We start from the raw sequence: 25,179 nt of genomic DNA on the forward strand, positions 1-25,179 counted from the left end.
GTGATGTGTTCCATCATGTCTTGGGCCGTCTTTCCCCTTAGCTCTGATTCCCATGTTATATCCGTTAGGAATTTTCTTATCTCTTCGTAATTTCCCTTACGAAATTCTAGCCTTTTGCTTTCAGATCCTTTTCTTGAGCACTGTAGCCCTTCTTCGAGCAGATATTCAAACGTCAGTACACTGTGATCACTCATTCCTACTGGGGCCTTGAAGTCAATTTCCCTTATGTCGGAGTCATTCAGAGTGAAGACTAGGTCGAGTCTTGCTGGTTCATCGTTTTCCTTCATCCTAGTTGGTTCGCTGACATGTTGGCTTGGAAAGTTTCTTGTCACCACCTCCACTAGTTTGGCTCTCCATGTATATCCTCTCCTCCATACGGTTCCTTGTTCTCCCAATCAATCCCTCCATGATTGAAGTTCCTCATGATGAGCAGATGGGTTTTATTTCTACAGGCAGCAGAGGCTGCCCTCTCAATTATGTTATTAACTGCCATGTTGTTTCTGTCATACCCTGGCCTGGGTCTTCTGTCATTTGGTTGAGGGTTATATATCACTGCTACTACTACTCTAGGTCCTCCCATTTTCAAGTTTCCTGTTATGTAGTCTCTAAACCCTTCACAGCCTGGGATAACCATCTCCTTGAAACTCCATTCCTTACTCAAGAGGAGGGCCACTCCGCCTCCTCCCCTACCCTCCCTCTCTTTCCTTATTACAGTGTAATTCTGGGGGAACCCCACATTCGTTATGATTCTTGAGAGTTTTGTTTCCGTGAGTCCAATTACATCTGGGTTTGCTTCTTGTGCTCTTTCCCTAAGTTCACTCGCCTTGCTTGTAATCACATCTATGTTCATGTACATCACCTTGAAGCTGACTCTTTTCTGTCCATCCTCAGTTTCTGTTGATTCCACTTGAGTAGGTAAACATGGAGGGTCTGGATGGTGAGGGGGAAGGGGGCCCCTGGGTTGTGAGGGGAGCTGAGAGTGAGGGAGGACCTGGGTTGTGGGGGGCTGGGAGGATCTGATTTGGAGAGGGTAGAGGCAAAGTCAGGGCATGGAGGGGTGGGGGAGAAGGGAGGGCTTGGGGTGAAGTGAGAGAAAAGGGGGGTTTGGCAGGGAAATGGGGGAGGGAGGGCATTGGGGGGGGGGGAAGGGTAAGGACGGCTTTGGGGGAGGGGGGAGTAAAGAGGGCTTGTGGGAGCAGGAGAGAAGAGAGGGTTTGGGGGGGTTGGGGAGAAGGGAGGACTTAGGGGGGTGGGAGAGGAAGCAGAGGATAGGGGGCTGGGGGAGAAGGGAGGGCTTAGGTTGGTGGAGGAATGTAGGGGCTTGGGCAGTTAGGGCTTCTAATGGGTGGGAGATAGGTGTTATCCTAATCCCACTGGGGCTGTTGAAACGCCTGTGGAGGGGTTCCCCACTCCTACATCCTCAAGTACATCTAGTTGAGTTCATGCTAAAGCGATACATCTTGTCCTCCTCCTCCCTCTGTGTTACGTCTGCTCCCTGCCATGTTTGTTTCCAATTCCAGATGTCCAATCCAATGTGTGTGTGTTCACCTAGTTGTTATGCTTGCGGGGGTTGAGCTCTGCTCTTTCAGCCCGCCTCTCAACTGTCAATCAACTGTTTCTACTACTACTATTTTTTTCCGCACCACACACACACACACCCTAGGAAGCAGCCCATGACAGCTGACTAACTCCCAGATACCAATATACTTCTAGGTAACAGGTGCATAGGGTGAAGGAAACTCTGCCCATCGTTTCTCGCCAGCGACGGGGATCGAACCCGGGACCACAGGATCACGTGTCTACCGTGCTTTCCGCTTGGCCATCGGCTCCCTGTACTCACCTAGTTGTGTTTGCGGGGGTTTTGCTCTGGCTCTTTGGTCCCGCCTCTCAACCGTCAATCAACAGGTGTACAGATTCCTAAGCCTATCGGGCTCTGTCATATCTACACTTGAAACTGTGTATGGAGTCAGCCTCCACCACATCACCCCCTAATGCATTCCATTTGTCAACCACTCTGACACTAAAAAAGTTCTTTCTAATATCTCTGTGGCTCATTTGGGCACTCAGTTTCCACCTGTGTCCCCTTGTGCGTGTTCCCCTTGTGTTAAATAGACTGTCTTTATCTACCCTATCAATCCCCTTCAGAATCTTGAATGTGGTGATCATGTCCCCCCTAACTCTTCTGTCTTCCAGCGAAGTGAGGTTTAATTCCCGTAGTCTCTCCTCGTAGCTCATACCCCTCAGCTCGGGTACTAGTCTGGTGGCAAACCTTTGAACCTTTTCCAGTTTAGTCTTATCCTTGACTAGATATGGACTCCATGCTGGGGCTGCATACTCCAGGATTGGCCTGACATATGTGGTATACAAAGTTCTGAATGATTCTTTACACAAGTTTCTGAATGCCGTTCGTATGTTGGCCAGCCTGGCATATGCCGCTGATGTTATCCGCTTGATATGTGCTGCAGGAGACAGGTCTGGCGTGATATCAACCCCCAAGTCTTTTTCCTTCTCTGACTCCTGAAGAATTTCCTCTCCCAGATGATACCTTGTATCTGGCCTCCTGCTCCCTACACCTATCTTCATTACATTACATTTGGTTGTAATGTAATGTAATTACATTACAACCTGTGTGTGTGTGCATGTGTGTGTGTGTTTGTGCGTGTGTATGCGTGTGCATGTGTGTACTCACCTAGTTGTACTCACCAAGTTGTGCTTGCGGGGGTCGAGCTCTTTGGTACCGCCTCTCAACTGTCAATAAACAGGTGTAAAGGTTCCTGAGCCTATTGGACTCAATCATATCTACACTTGAAACTGTGTATGGAGTCAGCCTCCACCCCATCACTTCCTAATGCATTCCATTTGTCAATCACTCTGACACTAAAAAAGTTAATTTTAATATCTCTGCAGCTCATTTGGGCACTGCTACTAGCTAATAATTTTAGTTAATAACTCTCGGTTTTTGATTATTGGGAGTCATATTATCCGTAGTTAATTATTACATGGAATACTGATAATTTTAGAGAACCACATTCAATTCTCTAACATAATGGTAATAAGCGTGTCTAGATAGACATTATCTGATGCAATTTTGTTACTCGATGTCGTGAGAATTCTAGCACTAATGCGCAGATAAAAACTGTTAATTTATGTTGACATTACGGTTAGCGAAATTTGATAACTACTGTAGTTAGTATATAATAATAATGATGTATTATACAATGGTAATTTGTTAGTGTTGGAAATTTCCAACACCTGTGACTCATCTGAGTTTCCAGCTTCAACCCATGTCCACTCGTTCTGTTACTATTCCGTGTGAACATTTCGTCTATGTCCACTCTGTCATTCCCCCTGAGTATTTTGTATGTTCCTATCATGTCCCCCCTCTTCCTTCTTCTTTCTAGTGTCGTAAGATTCAGTTCCTTCAGGCGCTCCTCATATCCCATCCTTTGTAACTCTGGGACGCGTCTCGTTGCAAACCTCTGAACCTTTTTCAGTTACCTTATATGCTTCTTTGGATGGGGGACTCCATGATGAGGCGGCATACTCTAAGACTGGTCTCACGTAGGCAGTGTAAAGCTCCCTAAATGCCTCCTTACTTAGGGTTCTGAATGATGTTCTAACTTTTGCCAGTGTAGAGTACGCTGCTGTCGTTACTCTATTTATATGTGCTTCAGGAGATAGATTAGGTGATACGTTTTTGCCCAGGTCTCTTTCACGCGTCGTCACAGGTATGCAGTTACCCTTCATTGTGTACTGTCCCTTTGGTCTCCTATCACCTAGTCCCATTTCCAGAACTTTACATTTGCTCTTGTTGAACTTTAGTAGACATTTCTCTGTCCATCTCTGCAACCTGTTCAGGTCCTCTTTGAGGATCCTGCAATCCTCATCTGTCACAACTCTTCTCATCAACTTTGCGTCATCCGCGAACATTGACATGTAGGACTCTACTCCTGTAACCATGTCATTAACATATATTAGAAATAGAATTGATCCAAACATCGATCCTTGATGTACTCCACTCGTTACTGTTCGCCAGTCCGACTTCTCGCTCCTTACCATAACTCTTTGGCTCCTTCTTGTTAGGTTGTTCCTTATCCATGCTAGGGCCTTTCCTCCCACCCCTGCCTGCCTCTCGAGTTTGAACAGCAGGTTAATGTGCAGTACTGTATCAAAGACTTTTTGCCAGTCCAGAAATATAGTCTGCCCAACCATCTTTGTCCTGTCTCATCCTGTTGTTTCATCATAGAACTCCAAAAGGTTAGTCAGGCACAATTTCTCTTTCCAGAACCCATGTTCTGGAAAGGGAAATCGTGCCTGTTTGTTCACAAACCTAACGTTCTCCAGGTTTGCAACCAGTCGTAGCCTAATTATTCTCTCAAGTATTTTGCAGGGGATGCTTGTCAATGATACAGGTCTATAGTTAAGTGTCTCCTCCGTATCACCTTTCTTGAAAATCGGTACGACATTTGCTTTCTTCCAGCAACTGGGCAATTCTCCCAACATAAGTGATTCATTAAAGATCATTGCCAGAGGCACGCTGAGAGCCTGCGCTGCTTCTTTTAGTATCTACGGTGAAACTTTGTCTGGTTCAACTGTTTTAGTTGCATCCAGGGTTGTCAACTGTTTCATTACCTCCTTTGCTGCCACCTCTATATCTGATAGTCTTTCATCTAGGGCAATCTCTTCTAACAATGGGAGCTGCTCAGGCTCAGTTGTGAACACTCCATGGAAACTAGCATTCAGTGCCATGCTGATTTCCTTCTCACTTTCAGTATATGCCCCCTCTGTTTTTCTTAGTCTTGTCACTTGGTCGTTCACCGACATTTTTCTTCTTAAATGAATGTAGTAATTTAGGTTGCTTTTTCGCTTTGATCGCAATATCGTTCTCATAGTTCCTTTCCGATGTTCGGCTTATGTTAATGTAATCGTTCCTAGCTCTGTTGCATCTGATCCTGTTGTCCTCTGCTCTTTGTCTTCGGTACTTCCTCCACTCCTACCAGCTGGCCATCTTTGCGTCCTGAAACTGTCTATTAAATCATTGGTTATTATATTCTCTCTTATTTTTTCACTTTACTGTTGGTATAAATCTCTCATCGGCCTCCTGGCATTTCCGTATGACTAGGTCCATCATATCTTGGACTCTTTTTCCTCTAATTTCTTCCTCCCACTGCACTTCTACCAGATATATCTCCCTTATCCTCCTGAAGTCCCCTTTCCTGAAGTCAACTATCCTTTCCCAGACCTCTTGTCCCATGGTCACAAGTTTGAATTCCATCATGCAGTCAAAGACTAGAATACAATGGTCGCTGGCCCCTAGAGGTATTTCATGCTCCAAATTCTCGATATCTTCTACGTTCTGGGTGAAAATCAGGCCTAATAGGCTCGGTGCATCTCCTCCTCTTTCCCTTGTGTCTTCCTTCACATGTTGTGTTAGGAAATTCCTGTCTATAACATCTTCTAACCTTGCTCCCCACGTTTCGTCCCCTCCATGGGGATTCCTTGCTTCCCAATTTATCTCTCCATGATTTAGGTCCCCCATGACCAGCAACTTCGCTCTCATTCTGTGAGCTAATGTTGCTGTCTTCTGCAGTTCATCTATGCATATCTTGTTTTTGTCATCATACTCCTTCCTTTGTCTTCTACTGTTTGGTGGGGGATTGTAGTTTACCAAGATCACAATCTTCCTCCCATCTGCTGTCAGAGTTCCATGTATGAAGCTTTTGCTCTCATTGGTAACCCGATTTCCCAGGTCTTCAAACTTCCATTTCCGCTTTATTAGGCATGCCACTACCCCTCCCTGTCTCTTTGTCCTCTCTTTTCTTATCACCTGGTAGCCCTTTGGAAAGATTGCATCTGAGATCATGGCATTTATTTTAGTTTCCACTATTGTAAGTATGTCAGGATCTGCCTTACTCACTCTCTCTTCTATCTCTTCTGCTTTATTAGATACCCCATCAGCATTGTTGCACCAAACCTTGAAATTCTTCATGGAAAGTCTGGTACCAGAGTTCACCCTTTCTCTGGGGGTCTGGGAGGGGGGGGATCTGGCAGGTGTCTGGGGGGTGAATGGGGGCTGGGGGGATCTGGGGGGTGGACGGAGTCTGGAGGGGGTGCTTGGGGGGCGAATGGGGGCTGGGCATCTAGGACGGAAGGTAGGAAGGTCTGGGGTAGAGCTTGGGTAGGTAGTTTTGGTGTAGAAAGGGCATACTGAGTTTGAAGATTAGGCATAGTCTGAGAGGAATAGAGGAGTTAGGAAGTAGCGTAATGTTGAGTCAGATAGAGGTGGAGAGGTTGGGGAGGGAGGAGAAGGATAGAGGGGGGTCGGGGGAAGAGGGGCAGATGGAACATGGATAGAGATAGTGGGAGGGAGGTTGTATTAGTCAAGGAAAACTCAGGGGTAGGTGTGGGCATTAGGGCAGAAGGGGGAAAAGAGAAATGGAGTAAGAGGTGGGTGGGTCCCTCCATCCCCCACGGGAGGTCCATGTGCCCCCCCCCCTCGCAAGGGTAGAAGGTCACATGGAAGATGAGGGGATTAGGAGGGGTGAGGGCTGGGCCGTTTTGGGGGGTTGAGGGGATGAGGGCTGGGCGGGTTTTGGGGGTTGAGGGGATGAGGGCTGGTCAGGTTTGGGGGTTGAGGGGATGAGGGCTAGTCGGGTTTTGGGGGTTGAGAGGATGAGGGGGGGGGCCTTGGAATGTGGAATGATTCAGATGGATTCGAATGCAATGGGGTCAGAGGAATCAGGGGAGGTGTTGGGGAGATAAGCAGGGGCAGGGAGGGCTGATTTGAGGAGGGAGTAACCTGGAAAGCAGGTGTGGGCTTGTTAGCACAGGGTGGGGCACGGGGTGGGTTAGCACTGGGGTTGGTAACTACGCTCAAATTTGAGGAGATATGTCGAGTACGGCTCACCCTGTGGGCTATCTGCTCATCTTTGGTCATGTATTTGTCAGTATTCACGTTGTAATAGTTTTCGCTACCTCTGAGTAAGTGCTTGTGTTGCAATATGTAATCCACAGCCTCCTTATTAGTGAACTGTATCAGGACAGATCGTTTCTTGTTACAGTTATACGCCCCAATGCGGCGGTGGATTCCCACCTCATTCCCTGCTATCTCGGCTCTGATATCTCTCAAGATCCCCTGTAGCTCAAAATCTTCTATCTCAATCCTATCCTGCATCGATGATGCATTGGCTTCAAGTAATCCATGGATTATGATTGACCTCCTCAGTGAAGGGTCATGTTGGTCGCCTTCCCCACTGGTTGACCCCCACCACTCCCACACTGACTACTAAATCTCCCACCACTCCCCCTCCCTTTGCCATGCTACCCTTATTCCTGCCAAATTCAGTTGTAAGCCTAGTTATCTCACTTTCCCACGCCACTCTGCTCTTCTTGATTTCTTCTTGAATATAGATGTGTGTGTGTACTCACCTAATTGTACTCACCTTATTGTGCTTGCGGGGGTTGAGCTTTAGCTCTTTGGTCCCGCCTCTCAACCGTCAATCAACTGGTATACAGATTCCTGAGCCTACTGGGCTCTATCATATCTACATTTGAAACTGTGTATGGAGTCAGCCTCCACCACATCACTTCCTAGTGCATTCCATTTACTAACTACTCTGACACTGAAAAAGTTCTTTCTAATGTCTCTGTGGCTCATTTGGGTACTCAGCTTCCACCTGTGTCCCCTTCTTCGCGTCCCTCCAGTGTTGAATAGTTCATCCTTGTTTACCCGGTCGATTCCCCTAAGGATTTTGTAGGTTGTGATCATGTCCCTCCTTACTCTTCTGTCTTCCAGTGTCGTGAGGTGCATTTCCCGCAGCCTTTCCTCATAACTCATGCCTCTTAGTTCTGGGACTAGTCTAGTAGCATACCTTTGGACTTTTCCCAGCTTCGTCTTGTGCTTGACAAGGTACGGGCTCCATGCTGGGGCAGCATACTCCAGGATTGGTCTTACATATGTGGTGTACAAGATTCTGAATGATTCCTTACACAGGTTCCTGAACGCCGTTCTGATGTTAGCCAGCCTCGCATATGCCGCAGACTTTATTCTCTTTATGTGGGCTTCATGAGACAGGTTTGGTGTGATATCAACTCCTAGATCTTTCTCTCTGTCTGTTTCATTAAGTACTTCATCTCCTATTCTGTATCCTGTGTCTGGCCTCCTATTTCCACTGCCTAGTTTCATTACTCTGCATTTACTCGCGTTGAACTTCAACAACCATTTGTTGGACCATTCACTCAGTCTATCTAGGTCATCTTGTAGCCTCCTACTATCCTCCTCTGTTTGAATCCTCCTAATAATTTTTGCATCGTCGGCAAACATTGAGAGGAACGAATCTATACCCTCTGGGAGATCATTTAAATATACCAAAAACAGTATAGGTCCAAGGACTGACCCCTGCGGGACTCCACTTGTAACGTCTCGCCAATCTGAGACTTCACCCCTCACACAGACTCGTTGTCTCCTGTTGCTTAGGTACTCCTCTATCCACCGGAGTACTTTCCCTTTCACTCCAGCCTGCATCTCCAACTTTCGCACTAGCCTCTTGTGTGGCTCTGTATCAAAGGCTTTTTGACAATCCAAAAATATGCAGTCTGCCCACCCTTCTCTTCTTGCCTTATTTTTGTTGCCTGGTCGTAGAATTCAAGTAACCCTGTGAGGCAGGACCTGCCATCCCTGAACCCATGTTGATGCTGTGTTACAAAGTTCCTTCGCTCCAGATGCTCCACTAGTTCTTTTCGCACAATCTTCTCCATCAGCTTGCATGGTATGCAGGTTAGGGACACTGGCTGTAGTTCAGTACCTCCTGTTTATCCCCTTTCTTGTATATCGGGACTACGTTAGCTGCTTTCCAAATATCTGGCAGTTCCCCTGTTGCCAGTGATTTGTTATACACTATGGAGAGTGGTAGGCACAGTTATTCTGCTCCTTCCTTTAGAACCCAAGGGGAGATTCCATCTGGGCCTATAGCCTTTGTCACATCCAACTCTAGTAAACACTTCCTTACTTCCCCGCTGGTAATCTCAAAGTCTTCCAGTGGTTCCTGGTTAGCTATTCCCTCTCTTACCTCTGGAATTTCTCCTTGCTCCAAGGTGAAGACCTCCTGGAATTTCTTATTCAATTCCTCACACACTTCCTTGTCATTTGTAGTGAATCCTTCCGCCCTTATCCTTAATTTCATAACCTGTTCTTTTACTGTTGTTTTTCTCCTGGTGTGGTTATGCAACAATTTAGGCTGAGTCTTTGCCTTGCTTCGATGTCATTTTCCTATTGTCTTTCTGCCTCTCTTCTCATCCTGACATATTCATTCCTGGCATTCTGGTGTCTTTCTCTGCTCTCCAGTGTCCTGTTATTCCTATAGTTTCTCCATGCCCTTTTACTTTGCTGCTTAGCAAGCCCACATCTCTGATTAAACCATGGGTTTCTCATCTTCGTTTCTCTGTTTTCCTTTTGGACTGGGACAAACTGTGTGTGTGTGTATACTCACCTAATGTGTGTGTGTGTGTGTGTGTGTGTGTGTGTGTGTGTGTGTGTGTGTGTGTGTGTGTGTGTGTGTGTGTGTGTGTGTGTGTGTGTGTGTGTGTGTGTGTGTGTGTGTGTGTGTGTGTGTGTGTGTGTGTGTGTGTGTGTGTGTGTGTGTGTGTGTGTGTGTGAGTAATTACCTAAATGTAGTTACAGGATGAGAGTTACGCTCGTGGTGTCCCGTCTTCCCAGCACTCTTTGTCATATAACGCTTAGAAACTACTGACGGTCTTGGCCTCCAACACCTTCTCACCTAACTTGTTCCAACCGTCTACCACTCTGTTTGCAAAAGTGAATTTTCTTTTATTTCTTCGGCATCTGTGTTTAGCTAGTTTAAATCTATGACCTCTTGTTCTTAAAGATCCAGATCTCAGGAAATCTTCCCTATCGATTTTATCAATTCCTGTTACTATTTTGTATGTAGTGATCATATCACCTCTTTTTCTTATGTCTTCTAGTTTTGGCATATTTAATGCCTCTAACCTCTCCTCGTAGCTCTTGCCCTTCAGTTCTGGGAGCCACTTAGTAGCATGTCTTTGCACCTTTTACAGTTTGTTGATGTGCTTCTTAGGATATGGGCACCACACAACCGCTGCATATTCTAGCTTTGGCCTAACAAAAGTCGTGAACAATTTCTTTAGTATATCGCCAACGATGTATTTGAAAGCAATTCTGAAGTTAGAAAGCGTGGCATAGGCTCCTTGCACAATATTCTTTATGTGGTCCTCAGGTGATAGTTTTATATCTAGAACCATCACTAGATCTCTTTCTTTATCAGAATTTTTTAAAGATTTCTCACATAATATATAGGTTGTGTGGGGTCAATGTTCCACATTCCATAACATGGCATTTATTTACATTAAATTCCATTTGCCAAGTGGTGCTCCATATATTTATTTTGTCCAGATCATCTCGAAGAGCATGACAATCATCTTAGTTTCTTATCCTTCCTATTTTCTTAGCATCATCAGCAAACATGTTCATATAATTCTGTATACCAACTGGTAGATCATTTATGTAGACAATAAACATCACTGGTGCAAGAACTGAACCCTGTGGTACTCCACTTGTGACATTTCTCCAGTCCGATACATTGCCTCTGATCACTGCCCTCATTTTTCTATCGGTCAGAAAATTTTTCAGCCATGTTAGAAGCTTACCTGTCACCCCTCCACTATTTACCAGTTTCCAGATCACCCTCTTATGTGGAACTCTGTCGAAAGCATTTTTTAGGTCCAGATAGATGCAGTCAACCCAACCGTCTCTTTCCTTTCCTGTAATATCTCTGTTGCTCGATCATAGAAACTGAGTAAATTTGATACACAGGATCTTCCAGATCGAAAACCATACTGTCTGTCTGATATTATATCATTTCTCTCCAGTCATTATCTCTCTTATCTCTCTTATTTTCTCTCTTATCATTACCCATTTAGTTTTTATTATTTTTTCCAATATTTTGACTATTACACTTGTCAATGATACAGGTCTATAATTAAGGGGGTCTTCCCTGCTTCCACTTTTGTAGATTGGAACTATGTTAGCCTTTTTGCACACATCAGCTAAAACTCCTGTAAACAGGGATGCCTGAAAAATCAGTTGAAGTGGAATGCTGAGCTCAGGTGCACATTCTCTCAGAACCCATGGTGAAACTCCATCTGGACCAACTGCTGTGTTCTTACTGAGCTCCTTTAGCATTTTTTCCACTTCGTCTCTAGACACCTCTATGTGCTCTATGTTGTTCTCTGGAATTCTTATTGTGTCTGGTTCCCTGAAGATTTCATTTTGTACAAACACACTTTGGAACTTTTCGTTTAATGTTTCACACATTTCATTTTCATTTTCCGTGAATCTATTTCCCATTTTCATCCTCTGAATATTATCCTTTACCTGCAATTTGTTGTTTATGAATTTATAAAATAGACCTGGTTCTGTTTTACATTTGTCTGCAATCCGTTTTTCAAAATTTCTTTCTGCCTCTCTCCTCACTGCCGTGTAGTTGTCTCTCACATCTTTGTATCGCTGGTATGTTTGGGGGTTTGGCCTCTTCCTGTATTGATTCCATTTTTGTGTCTTTTGGTCTCTGGCTCTCTCGCAATTTCTGTTGAACTAATCCTGTTTCCTAGTTCTGCATCTCTGTTTTGGTATAAATTCATTCACTTTCTTGCCTAGCAACAAGTCTGTCCAATTATACTCACTAAAATTTTTTCTAAGGTTGCCATAATGTCCTCTCCAAAAGCCAGGCTTTTCAATTGCATCAACCTTCTTATTTTCTTCCAGATTATAATGCATTGCATACTTTATTCCCAAAAAGACATAGTCACTTTTACCCAAGGGAGGAATGCACTGAATATCAAATATTTCTTCCTCCTTCCTGGTAAATATCAAACATAGCATGGAGGGAACGTCCCCTTCCCTCATCCTCGTAGCTTGTTTAACATGTTGATACAAGAATGTTTCCAGGATTAGGTCTACAAATTTACAGGTCCAAAAATCTTCTGTTTTAGCTTCATATGCTTCCCAATCTATGGATTTCAAGTTGAAGTCGCCGACTATCAACAGTCGTGATCATATCAACAGATATGATCTATAGTCATAGCGAGATCCGCACTCGCTATGATCTCTCTCATTATTGTTATAAGACCTTCGCTTTTACTATCTAGCTCCTAATTTGACCATGTGCTGCTTGGCGGTGGACTATATGCATTTATGATCATTAGTTTGTCATCCTCATGGCAGATCTCTAGTGCTATTATGTCAACTTGTGGATTGGCAGTCATTATTTCGTTCACCTTTAGGTGTTCTTTCACCAGCACAGCAACGCCACCGCCTTTCCTAATTTTTCTGTCCCGTTTCCAAATTGAGTAGCTCCTTGGGAATATGACCTCATTTAAAATAACATCTTCAAGTTTTGTCTCCTTGAGTGCAACAATGTCTGGTGTCTGCAGCTGTATTACATCACTTAACTCCAGTATCTTCGATCTTACTCCCTCTATGTTGGTGTATGCAATCTTGAGGAACTTGTTCCCCCTCTTCTTATTTTTCACTCCCCCTCTCTCTAATGATTTTGTTGGTTTGCCTTTATGTACCACTTTACTGGCCTACCTACCCCTATCACTTTGTAGAAAAAAGAATTGATTTCTTCTTCATTCCTGCTCTCATTCAAACGTTTTGCCTCGGCAAGGTTCAGTTTCAGCTTCTCCCTAACTTCTTTTGAAAGATCTCGTCTTTATGACCACACTTTCCCATCCTCATCACTTTGTAATTTTCTAGCATTCCTTAGTACTTCTTCCATCTGTTTGGCACAATTTAGGGTGATCCTCAGAGGTCGATCTTTGACACACACACACACACAAACACACCTCTCCTCCCCCCTCCCCTTCTACTTTCTTCTCACTTCAGTGGAAGGGTCGGATCGCCCCCACCCACCCATTTATCTCTCCCTTTATCACTCCCTTTCTCTCTCTCTCTTCCTCTCTCTCTCTCCCTCCCCCATCCTGCTCTGCCCTCCTGACAAATCGTATCACGGCACAACTATAGGAACAGGGGCAAGCATGGCAGCCAGAGGTACCAGGGGAACAGGGAAGAGCCAAGATGACGAAATGAAGGAAATGTTCGCCCAGTTTCTGGAGGACATCAAGAGTGAGATGCAAGAAATGATGCAGGAAATGAAGAATGAAATATGCAACCTGAAAAGAGAGCTGACAGCAGCAAAGGAGGAGATTAGAGCTCTCAAAGAGAATGGTATCGAGGCTGAGAATCAGAAAACCATCCAGGGAGAAGGTGGTAATAGTTTTTTTGGATGAGAATGCCACAATAAAAGCAACATTTGTGGAAATACTCAAAAAAAATAACTCTGAAGTAATTACTGCAGTGATGGAGGTGGCCATGAAAGCAGCCACCTCACAGGAAGTGGCACGCTCCACTAGCCAACTGCTGGAAAGGAACAGATCAGTGGTTGCTGTGGGTATTAAAGAGCAGGAAGGCTCTAATAGGACAAAGTGGAATGACAAGGAAAAAGCAGCAGTGAATGAAGTACTAAAGGCACTAGACATGGAAGAGGCTGAGCATAGCATTGAGAAGGTTTTCAGGCTAGGTTGGTACAACAAAGACTGAGACCGAATGATAAAGATAATGTGGAAACGAGAGCACAAAGGAGAAGATCCTATCAAGGAAGAGCTCCCTGAAAAACGTGGGAAAATTAAAAAATGTATTCCTCCAGAGAGACATGACAAGGGAGGAGAGAGCTGTGGCGGTAGAAGCAAGGAAGAGGCGCAGGGCGAGAGGGGAAAACCAGGAAGTCACAGCTCTCAACATAACACCCCCAGAGACGAGGGGGGAACCCACAACCAGCTACCCAGTAACACCAGAAGGGAGGACAACCCCGCCACCCTCCTCTGCATAGAAAACCCCCCTACCCCAAACCCTTCTGCCCCCACTCAAATGTTCAGCCAAATCTCCCTCCCCCACACCCAATCCCCACCCTTCTACCCCTCCCCTCCTCCCAAGTCCTCCCTCCCCCCCTTTCCTTCCTGTCCTCCCTCCCCTTTCACCCCATACCCTCCCTGTCCCTTCCCCTTCACTGGATCCCCCGCTCCTCATCCCAGTATCCTCTGAGACCCTGTTATCCGCCTCACAGGTCCTCACACCCATGGAACAGCCTCCCCCACCAGCAGAACACTCACCAAGGAGGCGATTTGAGAAGGGACAGAAGAAAGTGATTCTCAAAGCGATGTACGCTAACATAGATGGAATTACAAATAAAGCAAATGAGCTTGGAGAATGGGTACTAGAGGAAAACCCAGACATAATAGCCCTCACAAAAACAAAGCTCACGAAAACGATAACAAACGCAGTGTTCCCACAGGACTATTATGTTATGAGGAAAGAGAGGGAAGGAAGAGGTGGGGGTGGTGTAGCTCTGCTGGTAAAAAAAGGCTGGGATTTTGAGGAGATGGATATTCAGGGCTGTGAAGGTTTCAGTGACTACATAGCAGGTACTGTAACAAATGGAGGGAAAAAAATTATAGTCGTAGTCATATATAATCCACCACCAAATGACAGAAGACCTATACAGGAATATGATAGAAACAACATGGCCACCATTAACATAATAGAAAGAGCAGCTTCTGTTGTTAGCAGGAATGGATCTGGTCTACTAATTATGGGAGACTTCAACCATGGGAAGATAGATTGGAAGAACAGAGACCCGCATGGAGGACCAGAAACATGGAGAGCTAAGCTGCTGGACGTGGCAACAAGAAACTTTCTAAGCCAGCGCATCAAAGAACCAACAAGAATGAGAGGAGAAGATGAACCAGCAATGCTTAATTTGATATTTACCCTAAATGAGTGGGATTTGGGAAGTTAGGATGGAAGCGCCCTTGGGAATGAGTGACCACAGTGTATTGAACTTTGAGTACCTGGTAGAGCTAGGACTTATCTCCCCCAAAAAAGAACTAGGAATCAAAAGGCTGGCATACCGAAAGGGGAATTATGAACAGATGAGAAGTTTCCCAAGTGAAATACCTTGGAACAGACCTCAGAGATAAGTCTGTACAGGGTATGATGGACTATGTTACCCAAAAGTGTCAGGAGGCAGTAAACAGGTTCATCCCGGCCGAAAGGAAAAAATCCGAGAAGCAACAGAAGAATCCATGGTATAATAGGGCATGTATGGAAGCAAAGAAACTGAACAAATGAGCGTGGAGAAACTTCCGGAATAACAGAACACCAGAAAGCAGAAAGAGATACCAGAGAACAAGGAATGAGTACGTCTGGGTGAGAAGCGAAGCAGAGAAAAGTTTTGAAAATGATATAGCAAACAAAGCCAAGACCGAACCAAAGCTACTCCACAGTCACATCAGAAGGAAAACAACAGTAAAAGAACAGGTATTGAAACTTCGAACAGGCTAGGACAGGTATACAGAGAATGACAGAGAGGTGTGTGAACAACTCAACAAGAGGTTCCAGGAGGTCTTCACAATAGAACAAGGTGAGGTCACTGTGCTAGGAGAAAGGGAGGTAAACCAGGCGGCCTTGGAAGAGTTTGAAATTACGAGAGAGGAGGTGAAGAGACACCTGCTGGATCTGGATGTTAGAAAGGCTGTTGGTCCAGATGGGATCTCACTATGGATACTGAAAGAGTGTGCAGAGGCACTTTGCTTGCCACTCTCCATAGTGTATAGTAAGTCACTGGAGACGGGAAACCTACCAGAAATATGGAAGACGGCGAATGTGGTCCCAATATACAAAAAGGGCGACAGGCAAGAGGCACTGAACTACAGGCCAGTGTCCTTGACTTGTATACCATGCAAGGAGATGGAGAAGAACGTGAGAAAAAACTTGGTAACACATCTGGAGAGAAGGGACTTCGTGACAAATCGCCAACATGGGTTCAGGGAGGGTAAATCTTGCCTCAGGCTTGATGGAATTCTACGATCAGGTGACAAAGATTAAGCAAGAAAGAGAGGGCTGGGCGGACTGCATTTTCTTGGATTGTCAGAAAGCCTTTGACACAGTACCGCATAAGAGGCTGGTACATAAGCTGGAGAGACAGGCAGGTGTAGCTGGTAAGGTGCTCCAGTGGATAAGGGAGTATCTAAGCAATAGGAAGCAGAGAGTTACGGTGAGGGGTGAGACCTCCGATTGGCGTGAAGTCACCAGTGGAGTCCCACAGGGATCTGTACTCTGTCCTATCTTGTTTCTGATATATGTAAATGATCTCCCGGAGGGTATCGATTCATTTCTCTCAATGTTTGCGGACGATGCTAAATTTATGAGAAGGATTAAAACAGAAGAGGACTGTTTGAGGCTTCAAGAAGACCTAGACAAGCTGAAGGAATGGTCGAACAAATGGTTGTTTATCACCCATTTGTTGGGAGTTTAACCCAACCAAATGTAATGTAATGGAGATAGGTGTAGGGAGCAGGAGGCCAGATACAAGGTATCATCTGGGAGAGGAAATTCTTCAGGAGTCAGAGAAGGAAAAAGACTTGGGGGTTGATATCACGCCAGACCTGTCTCCTGCAGCACATATCAAGCGGATAACATCAGTGGCATATGCCAGGCTGGCCAACATACGAACGGTATTCAGAAACTTGTTTAAAGAATCATTCAGAACTTTGTATACCACATATGTCAGGCCAATCCTGGAGTATGCAGCCCCAGCATGGAGTCCATATCTAGTCAAGGATAAGACTAACCTGGAAAAGGTTCAAAGGTTTGCCACCAGACTAGTACCCGAGCTGAGAGGTATGAGCTACGAGGAGAGACTACGGGAATTAAACCTCACTTCGCTGGAAGACAGAAGAGTTAGGGGGGACATGATCACCACATTCAAGATTCTGAAGGGAATTGATAGGGTAGATAAAGACAGTCTATTTAACACAAGGGGAACATGCACAAGGGGACACAGGTGGAAACTGAGTGCCCAAATGAGCCACAGAGATATTAGAAAGAACTTTTTTAGTGTCAGAGTGGTTGACAAATGGAATGCATTAGGAAGTGATGTGGTGGAGGCTGACTCCATACACAGTTTCAAGTGTAGATATGATAGAGCCCAATAGGCTCAGGAATCTGTACACCTGTTGATTGACGGTTGAGAGGCGGGACCAAAGAGCCAGAGCTCAACCCCCGCAAACACAACTAGGTGAGTACAACTTGGTGAGTACACCTCAAAGGTGTGTGTGTGTGTGTGCTCACTTAATTCTATTCACCTTATTGTGCTTGCGAGAGTTGAGCTTTGGCTCTTTGGTCCCGCCTCTCAACCGTCAATCAACAGGTGTACAGATTCCTGAGCCTACTGGGCTCTATCCTATCTACATTTGAAACTGTGTATTGAGTCAGCCTCCACCACATCACTTCCTAGGGCATTCCATTTATTAACTACTCTGACACTGAAAAAATTCTTTCTAACGTCTCTGTTGCTCATCTGGGTACTAAGTTTCCACCTGTGTCCCTTGTTCGTGTCCCACCCGTGCTGAAGAGTTTATCTTTGTCCACCCTGTCAATTCCCCTGAGAATTTTGTAGGTGGTTATCATGTCTCCCCTTACTCTTTTGTTTTCCAGGGATGTGAGGTTCAGCTCCTTTAGCCTTTCCTCGTAGCTCATTCCTCTCAGTTCCGGGACGAGCCTGGTGGCATACCGCTGAATCTTCTCTAACTTTGTCTTGTGTTTAACTAGGTATGGACTCCAGGCTGGAGCTGCATACTCCAGGATTGGTCTTACATAAGTGGTATACAGGGTTCTGAAAGATTCCTTACACAAGTTTCTGAAGGCAGTTCTTATGTTGGCCAGTCTAGCATATGCCGCTGATGATATTCTTTTGATGTGGGTCTCTGGGGACAGATTCGGTGTGATATCAATCCCCAGATCTTTCTCTCTATTTGACTCTTGCAGGATTTCACTTCCCAGATGATACCTTGTGTTCAGCCTCCTGCTCCCTTCGCCAAATTTCATTACCTTACGCTTCCTCGACCAGGCGACAAAAAATAAGCAAGAAAGAAAAGAGTGGGCAGACAGCATTTGCTTAGACTATCAGAAAACCTTTGACACAGTACTCCATAGAAGGTTGCTACAAAAGTAGGAGAAACAGACATGCATAAAAGGTAAGGTTCTCCAGTGGATAAGGGAGTATCTAAGCAACAGGAAACAGCGAGTAACTGAGAGGGTATCAATATGTAAGTGTGGTACGTGAGTAGTAGGCCTTGAATTAGATGATCATTGTTGTTTACCTTTATTGTAATTCTCTGAAGCTGCGTTCCCAGAGACGCAAATTCTTTAAGTGCCTGTATTTCTTCTCCCTTTTTTACTTCTCGCCTCCTCCCAGCTCTTCCTGCAGTATAGAACAGACTCCCACTAGTTCATCCATGCTTTTCCAAAGTTCTACTATGCTAACTGCTCTCCGTAGCTACTCATTTTGCGTTTCTTTAATGCCATAAATCTTGTCCATATGGTTAGGCTTATACCCTTCCATCGTTCTATATCGATCATATCCTTCACTCTTTGCTATCCCTATGAAATCCTAGCAAAATTGCAGGTAGTCTAGCTGAGAATGGTTTGCATTAATTGCATAACAACTCACCCTTCAGATGACACTTATATACGTAGTGGTAGTTCCTGGTCAGTGCCGCTGTACGGGCAAGTGATGATATGGTTGGTGGGGAAGCTGGTGAAGCTGGTGGTAGTTGTGTCTAGTCTTCTCGGCGGTCCCTTTCCTACTGGTCTCTTCACAGTGCGTTACAACCAGGGGCGCAGTGCCAATATTATTGGTGCCGGAGCTCTGGTGGGCCTGACAAAAGACTGTCATTTCCTATCTTGTTTCTATATATGTCACACGTCTTAAACCCTTCGAAGTGAAGAGCGTTACATCACTCAGGTGTTGTCTAAACACCTGAACAGTGATACAAGTTAGACTTCAAAGCACCATTACTTTCTGAATTGCACATGGACCCAGTTTGAACATTTGAACTAGAAAATCTTTATAGGTTAGGTTAGGTTAGGTAGCCGAAAAAGTTAGGTTAGGTTAGGTTAGGTAGGTTAGGTAGTCGAAAAACAATTAATTCATGCAAACTTGGCTTATTAGGCAAATCGGGCCTTGCATAGTAGGCTGAGAAGTGCGTTCTGGCTACTAGGTACGACATATATATATATATATATATATATATATATATATATATATATATATATATATATATATATATATATATATATATATATATATATATATATATATATATATGCAGAATAACCACATGTGAAAAATAGAAAATGCTAAGCATTTTCTATTTTTCAGTGTTTCAGTGTTTTTCAGTGATCAGTGTTTTTGTGATCATTGTTGCATATATATATATATATATATATATATATATATATATATATATATATATATATATATATATATATATATATATATGTCGTACCTAATAGCCAGAACGCACTTCTCTGCCTACTATTCAAGGCCCGATTTGCCTAATAAGCCAAGTTTTCATGAATTAATGTTTTTTTCGTCTACCTAACCTACCTAACCTAACCTAACCTAGCTTTTTTTTGGCTACCTAACCTAACCTTACCTATAAATATAGGTTAGGTTAGGTTAGGTAGGGTTGGTTAGGTTCGGTCATATATCTACGTTAATTTTAACTCCAATAAAAAAAATTGACCTCATACATAGAGAAAAGGGTTGCTTTATCATTTCATAAGAAAAAAATTATATTAAATATATTAATTCAGGAAAACTTGGCTTATTAGGCAAATCGGGCCTTGAATAGTAGGCTGAAAAGTGAGTTCTGGCTACTAGGTACGACATATATATATATATATATATATATATATATATATATATATATATATATATATATATATATATATATATATATATGTAATATAACAATTTAAATATTATTGAATCTTTAAAATAACGAAGAAATATCATAACATTATTAAATTATTGGTGATATAATACTAATATTTTCCTGCCACGATCAACCATCAGCCACTAGGCATTATCTCCCTTTCCTCTCATTCTCTCTCCCTTTCCCCTCATCCTCCCTCCCTTTCCCCTCGTCCTCTTTCCCTTTCCCTCATCCTCTCTCCCTTTCCCCTCATCCTCCCTCCTTTTCCCTCATCCTCTCTCCCTTTCCCCTCATCCTCCCTCCCTTTCCCTCATCCTCTCTCCCTTTCCCCTCATCCTCTCTCCCTTTCCCCTCATCCTCTCTCCCTTTCCTCCATTCCATCATATACTTGTAGAGGTGCTGGAGCAGCGCTCTGGCAGCACTGCTACACTGGTTGCGACACTTTCTTCAAAACACACTATTTCTGATTTGTTTTTTCAACATTGTTGTTTGGCTTCGGTCAGCTTGCCAAATATTTGTTAACTTGTAATCATTTTTTCTCTGCGATATTGCCTGCTTGTCCCTCGCATATTAATAGACAACACAGGAGCTGCCCAGCCCACACACCCACCACCGTTCAGGTGCTGGTGGAAGATAGTGGTGTGTGTATTTACTGTACTATTTGTATTTACTATTTCTTACCAATCTATTTTCCCTCTAATGTATCTATTACATATATTTATCTCAGAAACACTCACACACACACACACACACACACACACACACACACACACACACACACACACACACACACACACACACACACATTTTTTTACTGCGATATTGCCTGCTTGTCCCTCGCATATTAATAGACAAGACAGGAGCTGCCCAGCCCAAACACCCCGCCACCGTTCAGGTGCTGGTGGAAGATAGTGGTGTGTGAGTTACGAGGAAAGGCTGCAGGAAATGCACCTTACGACACTGGAAGACAGAAGAGTAAGGGGAGACATGATCACAACCTACAAAATCCTCAGAGGAATCGACCGGGTAATCAAGAATAAACTATTCAACACTGGTGGGACGCGAACAAGGGGACACAGGTGGAAACTGAGTACCCACCTGAGCCACAGAGACGTTAGAAGGAACTTTTTAAGTGTCAGAGTAGTTAACGGATGGAATGCATTAGGCAGTGATGTGGTGGAGGCTGACTCCATACACAGTTTTAAATGTAGATATGATAGAGCCCAGTAGGCTCAGGAATCTGTACACCAGTTGATTGACAGTTGAGAGGCGGGACCAAAGAGCCAAAGCTCAACCCCTGCAAGCACAAATAGGTGAGTACAAATAGGTGAGTACACACACCTTAATGAGAAGAGTTGTGACAGATGAGGATTGTAGGATCCTCCAAGAGGACTTAAACAGGTTGCAGAGATGGTCAGGGAAATGGCTACTGGAGTTCAACACCAGTAAATGTAAAGTTATGGAAATAGGATCAAATGATAGGCGACCAGAGGGACAGTACACAACGAAGGGGAACTGCTTACCTGTAATGATTCGAGAAAGAGACTTGGGAGTGGATGTGACACCTAATCTAACTCCTGAGGCACAAATAAATAGGATAACGACAGCAGCTTACTCTACACTGGCGAAAATTAGAACATTCAGAAACCTAAGTGAGGAGGCTTTTAGGGTGCTTTACACTGCCTACGTGAGACTAGTCTTAGAGTATGCCGCACCATCATCGAGCCCCCACCTGAAGAAACACATAAGGAAACTGGAGAAGGTTCAGAGGTTTGCTACGAGGCTTGTCCCAGAGTTACGAGTGATGGGATATGAAGAGCGTTTGAAGGAACTGAACCTTACGACACTAGAGAAAAGAAGGGAGAGAGGAGATATGATAGGGACATATAAAATACTCTGGGGAATTGACAAAGTGGAAATAGATGAAATGTTCACATGTAATAATAACAGAATGAGGGGACATGGGTGGAATCTGGAAACTCAGATGAGTCACAAAGATGTTAGGAAGTTTTCTTTTAGCGTGAGAGTAGTGGAAAAATGGAATGCACTTGGGGAATAGGTTGTGGAAGCAAACTCTATTCATACTTTTAAAATTAGGTATGATAGGTAAAAGGACAGGAGTCATTGCTGTAAACAACCGATGGCTGGAAAGGCGGGATCCAAGAGTCAATGCTCGATCCTGCAAACCCAAATAGGTGAGTACAAATAGGTGAGTACATACACACACACACACACACACACACACACAATTAGGTGAGTACAGACACACACACACACACACACACACACACACACTTGTGTGTGTGTGTGAATCTTGTGTTGTGACCATCGTGTTGGGTGGCCACGGGTTGGGTGCTTCTGGTTCACTAGTGGAGTGGGAGGGGTAATCAGGCAACTTCAAAGTGAAAAAGTGTGTACAAGTGAATGAAAAAAACCTTGGGTTTTGACCAAAGTCATAAGGTAGTGAAGAAAAACAGTTTAAGTAGCGTAATTGAAAATAGTTGATGAAGTACTGTGGCAGTGTGCAGTGTGGAGCAGACCTCACCGACCTCTGACCGTGACCTCAGCCCCGGCAGCAACCCTCCTACCACCACGTGGGGAGACGCTTGGAGATTCACTCACCTATTGTGTTAACAGGACGGTAAGATACTTGGAACCCCTGTGGGTAAGGTTGCATTATAGCAATGACTAGGTCAGGAAGGGCGTCTAGATCCAGCAGTATTATGATTGAAGAAGATAGGTTTGTGGAAAAGATGATTGGGAAATTTGTAGAGAAGAGGGATGTTTGGATAGATGATCTAATCCAGGGGGTTAAAAGTGAAGTCTTTAATAAGATACAGGACGAGGTGCAAAGACTCAAACAAGAGTTTATGGATTATATTCAAGAGGAAATCAGGAAGAGCAGGGTAGAATGGCAAGGAGAAATATCTAGGCTTACTAATGAATTTGGCAGGAATAAGGGAAGCTTGGCAGGGGAAGGGGGAGTAGTAGTAGGTGGAGTAGCGGGAGTGGGAGGGGTGAGGGTCAGCCAGGGAGAGGGCCACCAGCATGACCCTGAACTGAGAAAGAGGACAATCATAATCCATGGATTGCTTGAAGCCAGGGCACAATCGAGGCAGGAAAGGATGGAGATTGAGGATTTGGAGCTACAGGGGATCTTGAGAGACATGAGAGCCCAGATGGCAGGGAATGAGGTCCAACGACGCATTGGGCCATACAACTGTAACAGGAAACGACCTGTCCTGGTACAGTTCACTAACGAAGAGGCAGTGGATTACATATTGCATCACAAACACTTACTCAGAGGTAGCGAAAATTACTACAACGTATATATTGACAAATTCATGACGAAGGAGGAGCAGATAGCCAGCCCACATAGCAAGCAAACAACAATACAACTCCTCCCATTTGAGCGTAGATACACACCCCAATGCAAGTCCACCCCATGCTAACCAGCTCACACCTTCTCAGATCACTCCCTCCCCAAATCAGCCCTCCCTGCCCCTGCTTATCTCCCCAACACCTTCCTTGACCCCTCTGACCCCACTGCAGTCAAATTCATCCCACATTCCAAGGACCCCCTCATCACCTCAACCCCAAAACCCGTTCAGCCCTCACCCCCTCAACCCCCAAAACCCACCCAGCCCTCATCCTCTCAACCCTAAAAACCCACCCAGCCCTCATCCCCTCAACCCCCAAAACCTACCCAGCCCTCACCCCTCCTCACCCCCTCTCCTTCCATGTGACCCCCACCCTTGCGAGGGGGGTCGGAGGTTCCCCCACCCCCTCTATCCTTCCCCCTACCAACCTCTCAACCTCTATCTGACTCCCAACCTTACGCTATCTCCCAACCCCTCTATTCCTATCAGACCCTCCCTAATTTTCAGACCCAGTATGCTCTTCCTACTCCAGACCTACCTACCCAGGCCCTACCGCAGACCCTCCTACCTACCTTCCTAGAAGCCCAGCCCCCATTAGCCCCCCAAGCACCCCTCCTGACCTCTTTCACCCCCATACACCCCCTGGACCCCCCCCAGACACCCCTCGGATCCCCCCGGACATCCCCCGGATCCTCCCCGCCCCCAGTCATCCCCCAGACACCCCCCAGATCCCCCAGGTCCCCCCCTGCCCCCAGTCACCCCCCAAACACCCCCCAGATCCCACCAAACCCCCAGAGAAAGGGAAAACTCTGGTACAAGAGTTTCCATGAAGAATCTCAAGGTTTGGTACACCAATGCTGATGGGGTATCTAATAAAGCAGAAGAGATAAAAGAAAGACTGAGTGAAGCAGATCCTGACATAGTTGCAATTGTGGAAACTAAAATTAATGACATGATCTCAGATGCAATCTTTCCTCAAGGGTACCAGGTGATACAAAAAGAGAGGACACAGAGACAGGGAGGGGGAGTGGCACTCCTAATAAATCGGAAATGGAAGTTTGAAGACCTGGGAAATCGGGTTACCAATGAGTGCACAAGCTTCATACATGGAACTCTGACAGTAGATGGGAGGAAGATTGTGATCTTGGTAATCTACAATCTCCCACCAAACAGTAGAAGACCCAGGCAGTAGTATGATGACAACAACAAGGCATGTATAGATGAACTGCAGAAGGCAGCAACACTAGCCCACAGAATGAGAGCAAAGCTGCTGATCATGGGGGACTTAAATCATGGAGAGATAAATTGGGAATCAAGGAATCCCCATGGAGAGGACGAAACATGGGGAGCAAAATTAGTAGATGTTATAGACAGGAATTTCCTAACACAACATGCGAAGGAAGACACAAGGGAAAGAGGAGGAGATGCACCGAGCCTATTATACCTGATTTTCACCCAGAACGTAGAAGATATCGAGAATTTGGAGCATGAAATACCTCTAGGGGCCAGCGACCACTGTGTCCTAGTCTTTGACTACATGATGGAATTCAAGCTTATGACCATGGGACAAGAGATCTGGGAAAGGAGAGTTGACTAAAGGAAAGGGGACTATAAGAGGATAAGGGACTATCTGGGTGAAGTGCAGTGGGAGGAAGAAATTAGAGCAAAAACAGTCCAAGATATGATGGACCTAGTCATACAGAAATGCCAGGAGGCCGAAGAGAGATTTATACCAACAGTATAGGGAAAAAAAAGAAGGAATATAATAACCCATGGTTTAATAGACAGTATCAGGAAGCAAAAATGGCCAGCCAGCAGGCGGGAGTGGAGGAAGTACAGAAGACAAAGGACAGAGGATAACAGGATCAGATGCAACAGAGCTAGGAACGATTACATTAACATAAGACGAACATTAGAAAGGGAC

General features: G+C 44.8%; 1 long non-coding RNA gene across 2 annotated transcripts in view; it reads right to left on the bottom strand.

Moving 5' to 3' along the window:
- The window catches only part of LOC138367724 (uncharacterized), a 151,119-nt gene extending 132,303 nt beyond the window's left edge, over positions 1–18,816 (bottom strand). For both annotated transcript variants that reach the window (XR_011229417.1, XR_011229416.1), the window contains exons 1-2: positions 18,606–18,816; positions 18,256–18,356 (exon numbers count right to left, since the gene is read on the bottom strand). This is a non-coding gene — a long non-coding RNA (uncharacterized lncRNA). The remainder of the gene's footprint in view (positions 1–18,255; positions 18,357–18,605) is intronic.
- Positions 18,817–25,179: the final 6,363 nt, after the last annotated feature.

This window comes from Procambarus clarkii, chromosome 23 (genome assembly GCF_040958095.1).
Source record: "Procambarus clarkii isolate CNS0578487 chromosome 23, FALCON_Pclarkii_2.0, whole genome shotgun sequence".
NCBI lineage: Eukaryota > Metazoa > Arthropoda > Malacostraca > Decapoda > Cambaridae > Procambarus > Procambarus clarkii.